Here is a 20,176-nt window from a genome sequence, read left to right as displayed (position 1 = left end):
ATTTTGCGCAAAGCGATCCACCGAGTCGCTCTCCTCACTGGGCACTCTTCTGTGCCAACACATCTAAGGAGGAGCACTCTTCTGTGCAAGCACATCTGAGGAAGGAAGTTGGAAAGGACGGGTGGGGAGAGAGACAGAGTTTTGGGCAGCAGTAAAAAGCAAGAAAGGGGGCTAACATCATTTCATTTTTCCAGCGCCCTTCACTCTTTGCAATCTGATAGGAAAGGCATTGGCTTAATGCAACCCCTACACCCCTAACCTCTACTGCCTACTGCAATTATTTTGGGGTAGGGCACACACAGTCCTCTTTTGTAGTTCTTCCTACCTCAGTTGCTCACATCTGAGAAAAGATAATCATGTTTTTCAAATTTCCAGACCTACAAACCTGTCTGAAACAAGAGTGACCACCCCTTTTTTTTTCTGAAAAAGAAGTGAGAAACAAATAAACTTTTGTGGAGAAAACCTGTTCCCCATTTTCCCCAATCTCTTGTAGAGTAGAAGCTCTGTTTGCATCTGATTTTTGTCCTAGTGGGGAAGAGGCACAAAACCAGTTACAGAAATCAGGAGGTTGTGGCATTCGGCAAAGTCAACTGAAGATAATGTTGATCCCGCCACATCTTAAATCTCATGTATCTGTTTGGAATTTTTATACTTTTTATCTCCAGACTTCCTAGGTAGACACATGCTTCTGAGGAGAAGATTGTTAAAACCAAATAAAATTTGCATTATTTCAGTTTGTTTTCAAGTGGAGAAATTCCAGGAGGAGCCACATAGATGTGTGGAATTGGAGTGGCCTACAACAAGGTCCTTGAGGAACACTGATATATTTTTAAATTTTATACCTCACATAGTGAGTCCACAGGTGCTTCTGTTTTAGAAATAAATTTCTAAATATAACAGGAATGAGGTATCTTTTGATGAAGTTAACAATAATTCTCAAGTAATTCTCATTTCTTTTCCGGTATGTATTGTGCATATATATATCTTTTAACCATAAACATTGAAAATACATATCCCCAGTTGGTTGTAGAATGTTAACTACACTTTTGGGGAGCAAAGAGGAAGCTTAGAAGGAACATTTAATTCCAATATTATTTTTAGTCATGTCTTGAAAACAGATAACTCATAGGTAAATTGTATTAATCATAGGTTATTTTTCCAATGTTCAGTATTATTTTTATCCTTTTACATTAAAGGGTATAATTTGAGCAATAAAATGTAACAGAGATTTCCTAGAGACTAACAAAAATACCTTAAAACATACTCTCCTATGAACTAACGAATCAATTTGCTTACATTGAGCTGAAATCTGTCTGCCATTCATTCAGTCCCTTGAGGACCCATAGAAGCAGCTGTGCTTACTTCATGTAAAAGATAAATAGACAGTATGATAAGTCCTGGCCTTGAAGTTAAAGTATTTTGTGAATCACATTTGTAACTTTTTAGCTGTTTGAGTTTGGATATGTTACTTTACCATACTGAGTGACAGTTTTCTCATTAGTTAGAAAAAAGGGTGAGTAATACTGACCTCGTATGTCTATTATCAGGATTAAATGAGATATACAATGAGATAGTAGTTGCTTAATAAATGATAACTCATTACTCTTATACTTCATATATTTGAAATTAACTGAATCGTCTCTTTTACAAGTTAAAAATTAGCATTCTTCAGCTGTTTCTTATAAGATATAGTTTTGAGTTCTTTCAGTAGCTTTGCCTTTCGTCTTATTCATGTGACAATTTATCCCTCTGCACTTACAGTATAGCTCCAGAGCTAAAAATACTGGCCTAAGTTTGCCCTAATCAAAAACACTAGGCAAGAAGATAAACTTCCTCTTTCTATCAGTACAATGAAGATCCCATTAACATTTTTTTCTCATTAACTTTGTTATTTTTATTTTTTTGGTCACATTGCTATCTCGACTCTCTTAGGTTTATTATTGACAAAATTCCCTAAACATGATTAAAAGCAATTCAACACATACTTACTAAAGATCTACTTTGGCCCAGGAGCTGTAATAGGAGGTAGAGTTTAAAAAGATGGCTACAATTGTTTTGATCATAGGAACTTTTGTCTTATACCTGGGGAACTGTGCTTTTCATTTCCTATAAATTTATAATTTCTTTGGAGGGATCAGATTACAACACTGTAGTTTTTTTTTGTTTTTTACTTTTAAATTACATCTTGTTAGATCCAGTTATGATTACAAGCCACCAAACTTTTTTGGAATGGTTGTTGTATCATCTTTTGTATGTATGCTTCCTACTTTATATACTTTATTTACTCCAGTTTTCTATACTCTACAATAAGATTCCTGATGGAAGGCCTGTTCACTGACATAGCACTTAGTACATACTAGATGCCTTCTTTCTCTCTCTGCCTTCTCTTTTTATATTAAATATATATGTGTATGCATGTATATAATATTTGAATTTAGTTGAAAAAATGATTAGCATATGTTTTCTAACATTATCTAAAATAATCTGGGCAATTTTTAAGTGGCAGGATTCAAAACAAAACGTCTTTATGAAAACGTTAATGAAGAAATTTTGTCCTTTTTAACTCTATATATTCTGTTAACCAGCCAGGATGTAAATGTATAGACATATGGACTAGCCATATGACTGTTCTTCTAGAATTACAGTTAAAAATCAATCCAATTCCTATTGTTCTTTTCTAGAAACATTTGTTTTCCATTCTATTTTATAAAAAATGTAATCACTCTCCAGAGTAGGAATTTGAACTTTATGCTTCAACTGTATATTCTCAAGTGAGATTGATGTTTTCTTTTTCTATTGGTCTTTCTCATGTTTCACTGAAGATAATTATTATTCCTCTATCTTGAATGCAGGATTCTCTGGAAATCACTTCATGCCCTCCCTTATATTGTATTAATATCTATATCTTAGTATCTCCCATCCAATTAATATACAATTTTGGAAAATGTAGAACAAATTTAACTTTTCTTTCAAATACATTAAGACAACCTGGAGAAACCAAGAGAAAAGTTGTTACAGAAATAAGAAATTAATATCACTCAATATATAGTATAAAAGGACCTCAAATTCCAGCTTCTGTTATTTCTGAATTGCCCTATGGTATTTTCTCCCTTTCCTCCATAATTGCACATTTCCCACTAGAGTGGCCTGAAGTTAATTGAGAAATCTCATAGAAGGAGATGAACTGTAAGTAAATGAGTCAACAATTTATTACAAACCTAATTATTTTATACAACAGGGATTCTAAACATGTAATCTTTAAGTTTCTTGAGGCTTCGTATATTATTTGCATAATCTGCCTTTTTGTTGATGTTTCTTGTGTAGCCCAGATTTTCTACTTGAAGCAATAATAATTTATTATCTATCAGTATAGATTTAACATTGGTATCAAGCCCATATCATATAGATTTTTTTATAAAAATATTTGTTTCAAATCAATGCATGTAGTCATAGCATGCATAGCATAGCATGATGAATCCCAGAAAAGTGCTAAAAGTCACTTCTCTTCCTTGAATTAAAAAATCTATTGGCTTTGGTTATTTATATAATTGCCATCATCCTACACTTACTTTAATAGCTTAGTCCTGATTTCTTTTGAGAGTAGCTGTTAATGGAACTCATGATTAACCACTATTAATGAGGAACACAGACATAAATACTATGCACGAAACAATTACAGTGGTTTGAAGCTGAGAAAAAAAGGGGACAACCAAGGTTTCACTGGAAGAACATTTTATGTATTTGTTTATAGATATTTTCTATGTTATCTAACATTTAAATATGCCTAGGTAATGAGAATACAAATGCATTATACTACAATATTATCCTTGATCACTGAATTGTTGCATAAACATCCAGTAAAATGAAATAGTTACCCTTTATTTACATGGTAAAATAAATAAATAGATAAATAAAAACAAAAAACTCTCCCATCAACCTCCACCAGATAAATCTGAGAGGCATCTGCGATTGAGTGGGCAAAATCCCTGGACTTTAAATCAGAAAGCAACTCAAAATCTAGGCTCTAATATTTACTTTCTTGTGACTTAGTTAAATTACTCATGCTTTCTAATACTTGATTTCTTCTTCTGTAAAGTAAAAATACAAGAATCAACTTCAAAGGGGTTTTGCAGGATTACATGTAAATGAAAGAATTTATCCTTTGCCTTTTGGCTTTTTATATCTTGTTGTATGTGAGCTGGAAATTAGCAAGGAGATTTACTGGAACTATTACACTATATTTAATAGTACAGAATTGACCTTAAAGGGCCTGATTCTTTTAAGGGTCTGAAGGTGGTGTCTATGAGTCCATCTCAATCAACTCTTTTAGTAATTTATCCAAACAACTAGTTTAAGTGATTTGTAGTTCTAAATATCTTTCTTAAAATCTGGAAGCCCATTTCTATCTTGCTTTTCGATTTCCAGTTACAGAGGTTTGCCATTACCCTTCTATAGTCTATTATTACTTTATATTTAGATAAACAGTTGTCAGATTTTTTAATCTCAGGACTCTTTTACATATTTAAAAATTATTGAGGATTCAGAGAGCTTCTGTTTATTTAGGTTATCATTATCACAATCTATCATATTAGAAATTAAAACACATTTTTAAAAATATTTCTTTATTAATTCACTTAAAATAACAACAATAACCTATCACATGTAAACATAAACATTTTTCTAGAAGAAAAACCGTATATTTTCTCAAATACAAAAATACTTAGTGAGAAGAGTGGCATTGTTTTACATTATGCAATTACTTAAGATGTCTTATTTAGAAGAAGACAATTGGATTCTCATATCTGCTTCTGCATTCAATCAGTTGCAATGTGTTGTTTGGTTGAAGTATATGAAGAAAATACATACATATGTGGTTGGAAAAGAGAAGATTATTTTCGTAGCCTTTATAAATAATTGTGAATATTTTTCTTTGGTATAAACCCAAATTTAACAAGTGCTAGTTTCTTGAAGGTGAGTTGGAATGTGGAAATTGAAACCACATCAACAAATTTTTTGTACTCTGATACATTTAAATCCACTGATCTTCTACTTTGAATGAATGTATTGCTTATACATGATTTTATAATATTATTCATTGATCACTTGGGAAATATTAGTTAACTTCATTATGTCACTTTTTAAAGGCTGAAACATTTCATTATATCATAACAACAAATCACATTTGTTAATATCACCACTGGTCTTATAGGAAATTTCTTCCGATATTGGGATGCTGTCAAACTCACAGTGGAGAACAGGAGTTTTCCCAGTTTTCAATTTTGCTTCAAAGTCTGAATTTTATCACTGTTAATAAATACTTTCAGTTTTCCTTGAGGCGATACACTCACTTCCTTCATTTTCAGGAAAATAATCTGCCAAATATAAAACTCTGAATAAGCATAGTTAATCTTTTATTCATTCTTTATATAAAAATGGTGTTCCATGGAAAAATTAATTAGTTCAGTTCACAGCTCAGGCAATTACACATGTGCTTTTCCTTGGGACCAGCACCCTACTCTGGTTTGTGGCAGAAGTGCTTTATGTGTACTTCCCATGGCATCACACAGAATTTTAAAAACACATGTACTCAAGGGGCAAGATTTAATAAAATTAATAATTTTCACTGATCCATCAATGAATTTAAAAGTGGAACTTCTATTTTTCTTTTCCATGAATGCATGTCTGTGAAGAATACAATCACTACTAATACAAGTACGATGTTCCTGTCTCAGTTCCTGCTAAGGTGCTCGCAGTTTGACTCATCACTTCTTTTGCACCATTGATGCCATTTCAATACAGTCAGAAAGCCATTTAACTTTCTAGAATTATTACCAAAATAGTTTTGACCTCATCGATCCTTTGAAAAAATCTTAGAGACCCCAGAAATCCATAGACCACACTTTCTGAAGCACTGATTCAGACCATTATAAAAATGTCCCAGCTTTCTTGCTTTTGTTTCCTCTCAAACCATTGAACATTTGTATCAATGACATAAATTTTCCTACAATCACTCCTTGAGCAAATCACTCTTTTGTACCGTAGACTTCAATGACTCTCCCCTTCCAAAGAAAAAAATCGTATTAACACACATTCTTATCTATATACTGCTCTGTGCTTCCTCCCTGAACTTCATGCTCCACCGATCACAGAGAAAGCAGCACTTTTCTGGCACTTTAATTCTGATTTTAAACCATTACACATCTGCCTTTGTACAAAAGACCCTCTTATTTTGGTGTTGATAACATTCGGCTGTTCCTTTTTCATTAAAAATTGACACATTATTCGTGTTTTCGTCTCTAACCCAGACCCTGCCTTCAATCTTCTGTCTGCTTTCTCACAGCTTCACTTACTCCTCCTCCACACTTGAAAGTCTGGACTCCATTTCTAAGGACATGGGGGACTTTCATTAATTCTAAACCTACTGATGTTTTCATCTTTTTTTTTTTTTTTTTTGACACAGCGTCTCACTCTATCACCCGAGCTAGAGTGCGGGGGTGTCACCCTAGCTCACAGCAAACTCCTGGGCTCAAGCGATCCTCCTGTCTCAGCCTTCCGAGTAGCTGGGACTACAGCTGCACACCACCACGTCCAGCTAATTTTTTCCATTTTTAATAGAGATGGGGTCTTGTTCTTGCTCAGGTTGATCTTGAACTTCTGACTTTAAGCAATCCTCCCACCTCGGCCTCCCAGAGTGCTAGGTTGGCAGGCGTGAGCCACTGCACCCAGCCTTATTCTTCATTTTATAGGATCTCTCTAACTGATATTTTTTATTCTTTCTCTATTCCATAATTTTATTTCTTGATTATCCTCCCACTATGACAATTACTTTTTTGTTTACCTTAATGATTTCTTCCTTTGCTTCCATCTTAAACATTGCAGGTTTTCAGCATTCTCTCTACTAACCTTCCCAACATGCTCTTCCAAGTAATCTCAAGTCATTCTTGTCTTGATTTTAACCTACATGATGATGGACCCAATCTACATCTCTAGCCCTGATTTTTGTCTAAAGCTTCAGATTTTAATACACTTGAGTTTGGTTGACTTTTCCACTTGCATAACTCACAGGCACTGGGAATACAGTATGCCCAAAGTATTCTCACCTTCCTTCCCAAACATAGTTCTCTTAATGGTATCACCATCTGAGTTTCCCAAGGCAGAAACTTGGCAGCCTTCCTTGGCCCATTGAAGGCATCTTGTAGTGATTAAACTATTGCAAACGCTGGTGCCCCCTTGTCTTGTGAAATCCTGTTTTAACCACAGGCAAGTGGTGTAACTGTGGACAACTTACTTTTTAAAAAAAATTTTTTTTCCAGCACATTATGGCACTACAAATGTTTAGGTTACATATATTGCCCTTGTCCAACCCGACTTCTAGTTTCGAGTGTGTCCATCCCTCAGATGGTGCACACTGCACCCATTTGGTGTGTATATACCCATCCCCTCTTCCCCACTCCCATCTGCCTGACATCGGATCAATGTTTTTACTATATGAGCACTTAAGTATTGATAAGTTAATACCAATTTGATGCTTGTTTTCACAGACTTAACTTGCTGATGGCCTGGTTTTTTCATCTATAAAATTGAGTTTCCTATAGTGCCTGCTTCATAGGGCTTTTATAAATATTAAATGTTTTTGTTAATAAAGCACTTAAGAGTCCTCAGCACATGTACGCATGATATAAATATTTATTTAAAAATCGTAGACTGCTCTCACTCCCTTTCACTCCGACGTTCAATCACCATGGTTGCTGATATAACCTTTTAAATATCCTCTCATTCTTGGTATCACTGTTCTAGTTCAGACTTTTATCACACATATAGAGTTTTACAGTAAGCTTTTAACTGATCTTTCATCCTCTCTCCAGGTTTCCCCTATACATTTTTGCCAAAATAAGATTTTAAAAATGGAAATTAAACTGTGTCATTGCTGATCATGCTTATTGGCTCCCCATAATTTACAGGATAAAGTTGCCTCTCCTCATGTTGCAGGTCCTTCGGGATAAGCCTTCTAGTGCAGCTCTGAATACTTGCTATCTGCACTTTTTTTGCTCCAGGAATATTGAACAGCTGATAGCTCCCTGTACTTGCCATGTTCTTTCTTGTCTCTGTTTTTGCTCATGTTTTTCTCAAGCACACAGTAGATATTTAATAAACATTTGTTGACTGACAGTAAGGCACTGTTTCTGTTGGCAAATGTAGACTGGCAGTGATGGAATACAGCAGATCTTCAGTCCTTTCGGTAGCTATGGACTACCAGGAAAGTGGTGAAGACCCAATGGTTAGGTGCATTCTACACACATGGAACAGTGTTATGCACTTGTGCCAAACAGTTAATTGATCACTTTTCCTTTAAGCACTTTTAGTAAAATAATAATTTAAATTATCTATCAATATTTTAATACCAGCATTAAGAGACTGCATATTAAAATAAAATTTAAACAATTATAAACTATTTAAAGAAGTTTTGGTAGGATTAAAATATTAGAAATTTTAATTTTTTTCTTATTACTTTTGATGTAAAAGTAAAACAAACTTCTATGATAATCCTAGAATTACTTTACACTTAGATTCTTTGTGGCTAAAATTTCTACCCCTTGCCTTGGATTATATATTTTAGGCTTCATCTATATTTATTTGTAGGTTAAGAGAGCTGTACTAATATAACTTTACCTTAGTTTTTGTCTGTTCTGTGACCCTTTCATATAGGAACAATGAAAGCAATATGTATATTTTAATGTTGCTTTTCATTCTGGATCCTTCCCATCTGCATAGAATGTTTTCTCTTTTCAGTGAAGAGATTTCACACTTTTGATACAGGTTGAGTTCTAGCCCCCAGACCCCTTTTCCAATTTCTCTGTACTTTCCTAATCTTTTGGGGGAAATATCCAAGAATTTTTTTAACTAAAATTAATTTGCAAGTGAATAAGTTGAATGCATATATTTGGTTAATATTATCTATTCTCCCTTTTTTAAAGCTTATCATTTAACTTTTCTTCTCATTTCTCTTGAAAGAGTCCAGGCATACAATAAAACTTTTGATTGAAGCAAGCTGACAATTTCAAGCTCATTCTTGATAATACCCTACTATTAGAGATTTAAATTCTTAGAGAGACAGACATTTTTGAATCTTTGAAATTTTTCTGGGCATAAAAAAAATTATAAAATCCTAGTGTCCCTACAATGCCTCTCTTTTTATTTCCTTAATTAAGTTTAACAACCTTTAAGAACAAAAGTCAGGATTTCCTATTCTTTGTAAATATGTTAAAATGTCCTCTTTCTAAATGTAAATGTACTCCAAGAGGAGATTCTCAGGTGGGTACAATATGTCAGATATTCTACTAATTTTTAAGGAAATATGCCTGAATAGAATATATTACTACATGGATAGATGTCTCTTCAAACATTTCCTGAGAGAAGCCTACAGAATTACCAATGATAGCCTATAAGATTTCTAGAAAATCTCATCTGGAACTGTGCTTCCTTATAATTATTGACATATCCTTTAATATAGCTGCAAGTGTTTAAGTCTTCATTTTTTGAAGGTAGAATTGATTTTCTGAAATATTAAAAACGTCATTTTGAGCCAAGTTTATGTATTGTACTCATATGATTTTATTTGGGGTTTAGAAAAAGATATCCAGCCTCAGAGCACTGGGATGGATTGTTTTCAATTTGGCTTATAAAATTTTTGAAGGCAATGTCAAGATTGATTTTTGAAATAGCAAGTTTTTCTAGAAATAGATAATCTTACAAAATGACCAATTTGAAAGACCACTTTCATTTAGATGTTCAAGTTCTAGAGTGCTTAGTTTTTCTTAAAAAGGAAACATTTAACTTGTTGTCACATTGCACATATACTACCTTAGGAAATGAGAGTCTTATGTGTATTCAAATATTTTAAGAGCAGATTAAAACATAAAGGGGACACTGTTTAATATGCAAAGCCCCATGGAGGACATACAGAGACCTCTACAAGAGAAGGGGAAACCAGTAAGCTGGATAAAATTAAATGGTAACATGATTAAGGAAAGTGGTGATGTATCATAAAACAAAATTTGTAAGGAAGAAATTGCATTTTCAGAAAGACAAGATATTAATAAGGGTGGGTGTGGGGTTCCTGGAAGAACAGCCTGTTTAATGTGAAATGGTGGACCTTGCATCCAAATAGAAAATGCTTTGTTTTTCCAGAGACCTATGAAACATAAAGACAAAGGTTATTCTGGGTCTGGAGATAGTATTTTCAGGAGTTGAATCTTTATTCCTGAACCTGCAGATTGGATAAGAGAATGACATCATGCTTAGAAGAGAATATCTAATGCTTTCTCTTGGGGCAATATAAGTAGACTTAATCTGTTTTTATTATATACCAGGACTACAATAGATTTTAGACTCCCACATTTTCCATAAGCAGGTCTAAAAAAGACAACAAAGGAAATTATTATGGGCACAATAGAAAATTAGATATATTCTTTACTGGAGAAAAAACTTCTCTATGTTTACCTTTGGGTACAAGTAACCACATATTAAACAAAAGTCAGAAGAAATTAGTGAATCTTTTGTCTGTGGTTTCCCTGGGGAGTGCCATGAGTAAGTACATTATTCTACATGGTGAATAGTTCAGTGCCTTTTACTTGGTGCGTGATCATAAATATGTACTGTTTGATTGATTGAACAGATGGTTTAATTGACTTAATGGATTGAGTGGGTAGATGACAAAGGGCACAGCACAGTTATATAGTAGCATAGCACTTCCACTTAAGTGGTATGATTTGACTTTTTTTTGAGTAGGAATTATTTTATTTCCATTTTCCTAATTCAGAAACTGATGTTCAAATTATTCTAACAACTTAGCAATGGTCACCTGTATGGAAAATCGCAGAATGAGGACTTGAGGAAGTTTGGCGTTGGAGAGGCTTCATGACTGCTTCAGACTTCTATCCTTAATCCCTTCTCTCAATTTACCAGTATGAACAACATGTTTTCTCGAAGTCAACTGTGTGCCAGGCATTGCAGTGGGTGCTTTACCTGGAATAACCTATGAGATAGGTACTATCCCAAGTCTCTGTATCCAGGTGCGTGAACTACAAAAAGATGGAGTGAGTGACTTCAGAGCATCCTTCTAGGCTTTTAATGGCATTGGTGCACAGTTGTACATGAGGTCATGGTGTATATAATTTTGCTAGATATTAGTAACGTACTCTCCTTGGGAATTATACATTTTTGCAGCTCTACAAGAAATGTATATGAGTGGCTGATTCTTCATTAATTTGACAACAGAGTATAATTTCAACCTTTTGGATTTTTGTCAATCTAGTAGGTGAGCAGTGATAGTTCAGTGTAGTTTTAATTACATTTCTCTTATCAGTGAGGTTGAACATCTTTCCTTAGCATTAAGAGCTATTTACCTTTATTTTTCTGTGAGCTCTCTCTTCAATTTTCTATCTGATTTAAAAATAGGATGTAGTCTTTTTTGATTTATTTTAGGAGCTCTTTATATATTAGGGATATTAGCATTTTAGCTATTTTTTTTTGTTTGCCATTTGTCTTTATTTGCTCATGGTGTTTTTTATCATGCAAAACATAAGTTTTTATTTGATGCATTCTAATTTATCCATTTTCGTCTATTCCTTCTGGACTTTGAGTAGTAGTTAGGCAAGTTTTCCCTCTCCCAGCCTCCAGAACTGTGAGAAATAAATTTCTGTTGTTTAGACCACAAAGTCTGTGATATTCTGTCATAGCAGCCCAAGATGCATGAGGCACTCATATTTCATTCATTTTAGAAAATATTTCATAGAGCATACTTTTACTCCCAAACATTGCTGAAGATGAATACATTTTGAAGACAGAAAAAAATCATTTTTAATTGATTGAGGTGTCATTGAAAACAGAGAAATTGTTACCTTTGAGTCTGAGACGCCTAGCTGGGCACTATTTGCCACATTAGCCCTTTGAAGATATGATACCTAAGAGGGCTCTGAAAAGAAGATTTCACCATAAAGGCCACTGTTTTGCCAAAAGTGGGAACTTTGAAAATTTGTATTTCTGCTTAAGTCTGCCTAGAAGCCCTTAAGGGAAGGAAAGAGATGCATCCATTTGTGATCCAGAACAAAAATTGATAATCCATCCACTGCTTCTTTCAGGGAAGTAATAATTCTTAATAATTTATAAATTGTAGAACGTTTCTGTCATTACTGCAATTAGAAAACATGTTTATTTCTACTGAGTTTTACTTGCTTGAGATTATTTCAGAAATTTGTCAACTATTCAAACCTACTTATTACAAATCTTAGCTTGTTACACTTCTATTATTAGCCTATAGTATATTTTTTCTTGAGACAATAACTACAAATACTCAGTTGCATTGGTATTGTTGAGTTGTCCCATCACATGAGTGCAAAAAATGTGATTAATTTTCTGCTTCATCTGTGTTCCTAAGACAGAGATTCCATCCATGGCATATGGAATTGAACTGAAGAAGATATTTAAACGTTTACATTTAGAAGTGGAAGTCTAATCATTTAAATTATTTAGTCGATTGTTGAAATATTGATTGAATTGTTTGGAAGGTTGATTCATCTTGACTCCCGAAGTATCACTCTTTTTAATTCTGAATGAGTATTTTTTCATGTTGAAATTTAAATTCAACTTCTTTGCAAACATTGCTGTGACATAATTTTAACAGTACCATCTGTATTTGTAGTCCATCTGTGAAATAAATAAACAAATAGGCCTATTTTGTTCTCTATTCTAACAGCTGCCAAAAATTATTTTTTTTAAAGTAAAAAAGTTCTAAAATAGTCTACAGATGACTAAAATGCAAAACTGTGAAATCATCTTAGAAGTTATTGTGGTTAGAATTTTTTTTTACTTTTTGTGGTACCACTTATATAATTGAAATATATGTATTATTTCAACTCAAATTACTTGGGCTGACATTCTTTGTGTGACTGCATGCAGTCATGAGGTAGTTTATATTTATACTGAAAAAACAACATTTTTGTGAAACTTTTCATCTGTTGAAACTTTTCTTTCTTCTCTTCTGCCCTGGGCTCATTTTTGTAAATATTTAATTTCCATACCTGGAAACTCTAGATTTCCCTATAAATTGCCCAAGCTCCCAATGTATGATAAAATTAAGATGTTAGCACATGAACTGTGAAATGATTTCTATGAAACCACAATTTGGCATAAATTTCACTTATTCCATAGCCACTCAGGGAAGACATAGATATAATAAACACATGCATCCTATCAAAACCTTTAAAATTGTTAATGACTATTTTTTGTGTTTGCTGTTCTTTCATTTACCTGCTCTTCTATCACAGGGACAAGGTAGAATATATGTCATTCAAGAGGTCGGTGCCAAGTAGCCTTTACTCCTCCTTTCCAGCAAATTCAGTGGAAAAGATTTCTATAACAAAATAAATCAGCCCTACCTTGCCCAGGACCATGCCATTTCAGTAACGTGCTTTGTGCTGCTGCTTCTGCCACAATGGGAAGACAATGTCAGAGTTCTATGCTCCAGGTTTCCAGGAAAAATTCTGGGGGGATGCAAGGGCTGGTCCTTCTCCTAGAATGACATTTATTGCATGTAGCAACCACAAGAACAAGGGGCTGCAATCACATGAAAAGCAGAAGCCCTTTTCTATCATCTCAAAGCAACGCAGTTTTGCCACATCCACTTGACTGAATTCTCTTGTTTGTAGGGGAAAGGGGCAATTAGTTCAGGCAAAGTCATTACTACATACTGAGTGGAGAAGCCTGCCTGACCCAGCTGCTCTTTCGTGCTTGCTTTCCCTGTTTTCAGTGAGCTTTTAGAATGCAGACTTTGTGCAAGTGTGCAGTATTGTAACAAATCACACCTCCTCTGAGCGCTGTGTATTCTCCTCTCAGTGAACTTGGAGGGCTTCCCAGCTTTGGTGCTGATGGATTTAGTCCCTGCCTTTCTCTTTACAGGAAGACAATCAAAGAGTTATTGGTGGGGAGGAAATCTTGAACAACAAGAACATTTGAAATGAGCCAAGGACAATTTTGTCAGGATTTTGAAATTAAAATTCTAGTTGTCTATGTTTACGTAAAAGATCCAAAGTGGTTTAGGGAAATTTGACTGTGAAGCATCTCTGCTCACTAAAGTAACTAAGAATACTCTATTAAAGGGGTGACCTTTCCAAATAGAGAACTATTCTTAAAAGAAGTTAATATACTAATGGTTGTCATATACTGAGGTTTGTGACTGAAGCACTATTTAAATTCATTTAATCCTCATAACAGTGCCATGAAGTAAACATCATCCTTATTCCCATTTTATAGATGGAAAAACTGAGATAGAATATAAAAATAACTTTTGCCCAAGTTCGCAGGTTAATATGGAGTGGAACTGGGTATCACTTGGGTACTCTGGTTCCAGGCATGTGTTCCTAACCACTTTCCTCTACATTACAATGCTCATTACAATGTATCTTTAGTAGTGTTTGCTTTGGAGTCAGACAAGCTGGGCTTAGACCTTAGATCTGACACTTGCCCATGTCTCCCTCTATTTACATTCCACTTCACTGATTCTCTTCCAAATAATTTCATCGAAGTTATTTGTCACTCATGCAGTCTATACTGCCTCACTTCTTATCACTTATCCACTTACTCAATCTGGCTTTCTCCTTTAATGTTTCACAAAAATTGTTTCTCACGAGATCACTCATGACCTTTATCCTGACAGAGTTAATTGGCCATCTCTTTCCTCAACCTGCTCGATACAACTATTATGTACCCATAATAATTAAAAATAAAAAAATTAAAAAAAAAAAAAAAAAACCACTTTCCTTTCTTGGTGTTTATGACATCATACTGTCCTCTTTTCCCCACTTCCTCTCGGACCACTCCTTATCTTTCTGTGCCTGAAATCTAGACTCTGGAATTCCTTATGGATAAGTCCTAGGTTCCCCTGATTACATTCTCTCCCTAGGTAAGTTTATCCGGTCCCGCGCCTTTAAATGTAACCTAAATGCTACCAGCTACCAACATTGTATTTCATGTGTTGTGTTTCATACCCTTTCTCTGAAATATTTATTCGGCTGGCAAGTTAGCATTTCTATTTTGACAACTCCTAAGCATCCCAAACTTAATGAACACAAAACTGAACTACTGATTTCCCCTCTAAAACTTTTTCTCACTGGGTCTTTTCCCATCAGTGAATAGCATCATTGTTCACTTAGTTTCCCAACCCAGAAAGCTATTCTCATGCTTTAAAGTCTTCAATGGCCATTGTATTCAGGGCCCCCGAGTTGGTAGGGCTTTTGCTGCTCTTCCAAACTCCTCTGGTTCTACTCACTCCCTTACGGTACTTCAGCCACATGGCTTTATTTCATTTTTTTTTTATTTCAGTTCATTATGGGGGTACAAAAGTTCAGGTTATATATATTGCCCATGCCCCCCCATCCCCCCGAGTCTGAGCTTCAAGCGTGTCCATTCCCTAGACAATGCACATCGCATTCATCATGTAGGTATGCACACATCCCCTCCCCCACCCCTATCCCCCCCAGTTAGAATTTCAAGCGTGTCCATTCCCCAGGCAGTGCACATCGCACTCATCAAGTAGGTATACACCCATCCCTTCCCCCCAGCCCCCACCTCTGTCCAATACCCAATTGGTGTTATTCCCAAATGTGCACTCAGGGAAACCAGTTTGCTGGTGAGTACATGTGGTGCTTATTTTTCCATTCTTGGGATATTTCACTTAATAGAATGGGTTCCAACTCTCTCCAGGAGAACCAAAGAGATGCCATATTGCCATTATTTCTAATAGCTGAGTAATATTCCATGGTATACATATACCACATTTTGCTAATCCATTCATGAATTGATGGGCATTTGGGTTGTTTCCACATTTTTGCAGTTGTGAATTATGCTGCTATAAACATTCGGGTGCAGTTGTCTTTTTTATAGAATGACTTTTGTTCTTCTGGGTAGATGCCCAATAATGGGATTGCTGGATCGAATGGTAGGTCTACTTGAATCTGATTAAGGTATCTCCACATTTTTCTTCTTTCCTTTCTTAATATCTCAGCACAAACATATCCCTTCGCCTACTCACCTTTCTTCTATGCCTGTGATTGGTTCTTTTCATTCAGTGGGTTATTTTATGTTACTCTCATATATGGAACTCCCCTAGATTATCAGAATTGATGATCTTTTTATTCTCTAGCATAGCCCCTTGTCAAATTTCCTTCATAGCACCTACCACAATTTGTATTTAAATACTTAGCCACTTGTTTACTTGGATTACCCATTTCTTCACTAGATTATATACTTCATTAGTAGAGAGACTATTTTTTTGTTTCTTGTATCATATTCTTAGTGTTTCCCACTGTGCCTTGACATAGTAGGCACTCAATAAATTTTTGTTAAATAAATACATAAGATAAATGGAGTGGAAAATTGTTTTGAGATATGGTGTGTGCTAGCATTCCTTAGAGCAGAGCAAAATAAAGAAAAATTACAGTTGTAGAGTTTGGACATTGTTTTACAAACTCTCAGGTTTAAAATTTATTAAAACCTCTATGAACGTCAACCCAAGTACAACATGAAGTCCATAAAGAAGCAGTAAAAGGAAAACACAACTAAGCATTGTTTACTGTCTCTACTTTCCTGAATCATTCCCAGAATGAGTCTCTAAATTGTTCTCAATGCAGAAAAAATTGTCAGTAACAAATGAGAGCAGTTCAGTCACTTCATTTGGTGAAATGTTCTCCCTTTGATGTAGCTGATGGGAGAATTAATAGATTATAGCAGTTTAAAAAATAAAAGTAAGGGCAGACTTAAATGCCTTTAGTGGGAAAAATTACTTCTCTCTTTCATTGAGTATGGAGTGAAAAAAAAGTGAAAAAAGAAATATCAACTCTTACCATTATAATTAATCATCCAGTTCTTGCACCGATAAATACATACTTGGGCAGAATCAGGCCATAACATGTTAAGCTTAGATTCTTTTCCTATTTGGGATCAGTATTTTATGAATTTAAAACTTCAACCTTGCGACTTCTGCTTCTAGTAGAGATTCAGTAACAGGGGCTAGATTTAACCTCTTGCCTGAAATAAAAATATCTAAAAATGATTTTCAAGATATTGGACATCAGGCAGACAACAAAGTACAATGATGCCCACAAGGGAGCCCTATAATAGCCTCAGCTTCCTGTCTGGAGAAAATTCTGAGGCTGCAACACAGGGAAAGCCTAGACAGAGCCTGGTGGTCTCATTCAATTGAAGAGAGAGAGAGCTGGGAGTCCCTGGAGGATGAGGTGGCTTGAGTTAATAGAGCAGAGTCCCAGAGAGAAGAGCCCTGCATGTAGACAGAGCATCATAGGTTCCCCTCAAGACTTTAGGTGCATACTCATAAGTACACACATGTAAGAAAATTGTCTGAGGCCAGATGAGAACCACCTGAAAGTATTAGCGCAAACAGTACATGAACTAGGATTGAGAATAGTTCCTATTTTACCTGAGTAAAAAAACCTCCTAATGCATGAGGAATTAAGAAAAGTACTCAAAAGTCTTTTACCTCAGTAGTGGGGAAAATTAACGCTAGACCAAATGCTACCCTGGTTCTGCCTAACAAAGTTTAAAAGCAAAACCTGAAAGGATCATATGCTTTCTAAGTAACTTATTACTGTCCCAGAAAAAAGGTTAAGAATATTTATAGAAATACAAAAATATAATATTCAGCATCCAAAAAAGTGAAATTCATCATGAAGGCGTACGATAATTGAACATTACCAGGGATCCCAAAGAAGTGGGAAAATATGATCCATGATGAGTAAAAAAAAAAAAACCAATGAACAAAACTAACCCCAAAATAATACGCATGCTAGAATTAGTAGACAGGATGTTAAAATAGTTATTTTAACTCACTGGAGTTAAGTGTTATCTCATCGTAGTTTTGATTTGCATTTCCCTGATGATTAGAGATGTTGAGCATTTTTACATATGTTTCTTGGCCATTAGTCTGTCTCCTTTTGAAAAGTTTCTGTTTATGTCCTTTGCCAACTTTTTAATGGGGTTGTTTGACTTTTTTCTTGTTAATTTTCCTGAGTTCTCCACAGATTCTAGTTATCAGCCCTTTATCGGATATGTAGCATGCAAATATTTTCTCCCATTCTATAGGTTGTCTGTTCTCTCTAATGATAGTTTCCTGGGCTGTGCTTGGATAAGTCCCACTCACATTATAGAAGGCAATGTGCTTTACTCAAAATCCACCAATTTAAATGTTAATCCCATTCAAAACTACCCTCACAGAAATATCCAGAATAATATTTGACCACATATCTGGATGCCATGGCCCAGACCAGTTGCCATAAAATTAACTTTCACAACCATGAAATATTACACATTTGCTAGAAAAGAAATATGCAATTCTGTGTTTCATTGGACCCAATGATTAATTGCTCTGTAGAAGCACAGCTCTTTCTGCCACTGAGACCAGAGATAGCTTTTTCCTGTGGCTCTTACAAAATGGACAGTCAAGTCACCTGGCTGTTGATGGATGAACAAGGTGTCAGTCTGTTTCCAAATCAATATATCTATGGGTGTGCTGCTTTGGCAGTTTACACCACTCTGTTTCTGTAACTTCTTGTCTTTAGTCACATTGGCTGAGATTCTATAGAGGAGGTTGCTCTGGTTGTCTGTAAGACATTCTGCATTATTAGATTTCTGAAGCTAATAATGAAACTTCTCAGGATTCTCTCTGACCTTTAATCTTAAACGCCTGACCATGATGTTTATCTGTAAGATGAGGCAAATTTTGAGGTACAGTTGACCCTTAAACAAGAAGGGTGTTGCGGCACCAACCCCTCATGCAGTCAAAAATTGGTATGTAACTTTGGACTTTTTCAATACTTAATTACTAACAGCCTACTGTTGACTGGAAGCCTTACTGATAACGTAACAGTCAATCAGCACATATTTTGTATCTCATGTGTGTTATATACTGTACTCTTACAATAAAGTATGCTAGAGAAAAGAAAATGGTATTAAAAAATTATAAGGAAGAGAAAATACATTTACAGTACTGTTGTGTATTTATTAATACTATAAGTTTAAAGGATAAATTGTCTGTCTGAAATGGTGGGCACTCACAGATGCAGACCTCAATCTACAGTGCATATCAAGAAATTCAACTTTTTCTTATAATATCATGACTTTTCTTTGCCTCTTAGAAGCACTTCCAGTGTCATCAGTGGAACTGCATATGGGTCCCATGGTGTCATTCAGGGGTTACAGTGTTACACTAAATGCAATGAAAATTATGTGAGAACTATGAGGGATCATTTGTTACTATGATATGTAATTTACTAGAGAGATGAACTGGAGATGATTAGTGTCACAGCATTTTAAGGATACTTGGAACATGTGAGCTCACCACAATAGCAACAAGAGGTGGCTATGAAATTATTACAGTAATACACTATGTACTACTGTTAATTTTATGTGGTTATGATCTAATACTGCATCTTTAAGTTCATTTAAATTTCTCTCAATTGCAAATGGCACCATGTACAGCCTGTAAGTGTTTGTGTGTCAATTTTTATAAATTTTAACTTTTTACAATATATTCACGTATATTTTATGGTAGAAAGCAATAAATTAGACTAGTATCTATATATATTTTATGTATTCATCTCCTACCTTTGTTTCAAATTTTTTTTTTTTTTTGCTATTTTTAGGCTATGTGGCTTATCAGCGAGATTTTTCAAATTGTCTCATATCTCCAAAGTAATTTTCTATATGTCTATTGAAAAAAATCTGTATATAAGTAGAACCATGCAATTCAAACTGTGCTGTTAAAGGGTTGGCTGTATGTTTGGTAGTCAGCATTCATCAGTGTGAACAAGATTGATAACATAATATTTAGGTCAAATAAAGGGCTCAGAAATTCACTTAAGGAATAACCATATTTTGTAACGTAACTCAACTATTTGTAAGGAATAACTGTTTCAGTAACAATTGAGAAGAATCTATGTTTTGTTGTGATGTGTGAAGCAGCCTTTGCCTGGGGCCAGGCAATATGAGGTAAAAAAGACTTTTTAAGAAGTCTTTCACACATTCACTCTTACTTTTATTATTTTGCATTTGTGGCTATTTCTTGCTTTCTTCTTACATTGCTATGTCTCTATTTCTTATTTCTTCA

This window comes from Eulemur rufifrons, chromosome 15 (genome assembly GCF_041146395.1).
Source record: "Eulemur rufifrons isolate Redbay chromosome 15, OSU_ERuf_1, whole genome shotgun sequence".
NCBI classification, from domain to species: domain Eukaryota; kingdom Metazoa; phylum Chordata; class Mammalia; order Primates; family Lemuridae; genus Eulemur; species Eulemur rufifrons.
Note: the sequence above shows the minus strand (reverse complement) of the source record.